The sequence below is a fragment of the Lathyrus oleraceus genome, chromosome 3 (assembly GCF_024323335.1).
Source record: "Lathyrus oleraceus cultivar Zhongwan6 chromosome 3, CAAS_Psat_ZW6_1.0, whole genome shotgun sequence".
NCBI classification, from domain to species: domain Eukaryota; kingdom Viridiplantae; phylum Streptophyta; class Magnoliopsida; order Fabales; family Fabaceae; genus Lathyrus; species Lathyrus oleraceus.
The window spans coordinates 15,666,507-15,667,361 of record NC_066581.1 but is presented as its reverse complement, the minus strand read 5'-3'; positions in this window follow the sequence as shown (position 1 = coordinate 15,667,361).

The window sequence follows — 855 nt, the reverse complement described above, 5'->3', positions numbered from 1 at the left end:
TCCAACTGACTCTTCAATTCAGTTAACTCAACAGCAGACATACGGTACGGAGCCATCGATATCGGCCTAGTACCAGGTACCAAATCAATCGAGAACTCCACTTCCCGCTCTGGCGGTAATTCATTCACCTCTTCCGGAAACACATCAGGAAAATCACACACCACGGCTAGATCGCCAATCACCAGTTTATCTTTAGCCTCCAAAGTCGCTAACAGCATAAACAACTCTGCCCCATCAGCTACTTCCTCATTCACTTGCCTTGCTGATAGAAACAAACTCTTTCCCTCCTCAATCTCAGGAAAGACCACCGTCTTATCAAAACAGTTGATAGAAACTCGGTTAAACACCAACCAGTTCATACCCAGAATAACATCAATCTGCACTAGTGGAAGACACACTAGGTCCATCCCAAAGTCTCTACCAAAAATACTCAAAGGACAATTTAAACAAACCGAAGTAGTAGTCACTGAACCCTTCGCAGGAGTATCAATTACCATACTACCAAACATCTCAGATATCTCTAACTTAAGTTTCACAGCACAATCCAAAGATATAAAGGAATGAGTCGCACCTGTGTCAATAATAGCTACAAGAGGAAAGCCATTAATATAACACGTACCTCGGATAAGTCTGTCCTCACTGGAGGTTTGAGTTCCGGTCAATGCGAACACCTTCCCAGTTTGAGATTTCTTTGGCTTCTGACACTGACTTCCAATATGCCCTTCTTCGCCACAATTAAAACAAATCACTTCCTTGTGCTCGCAATCAGCTATTGCATGACCAGTCTTACCACAGCGAAAACACCTCTTTACTTCAGCAGTGCACACATTGCTCTTATGACCAACCTGACCACAT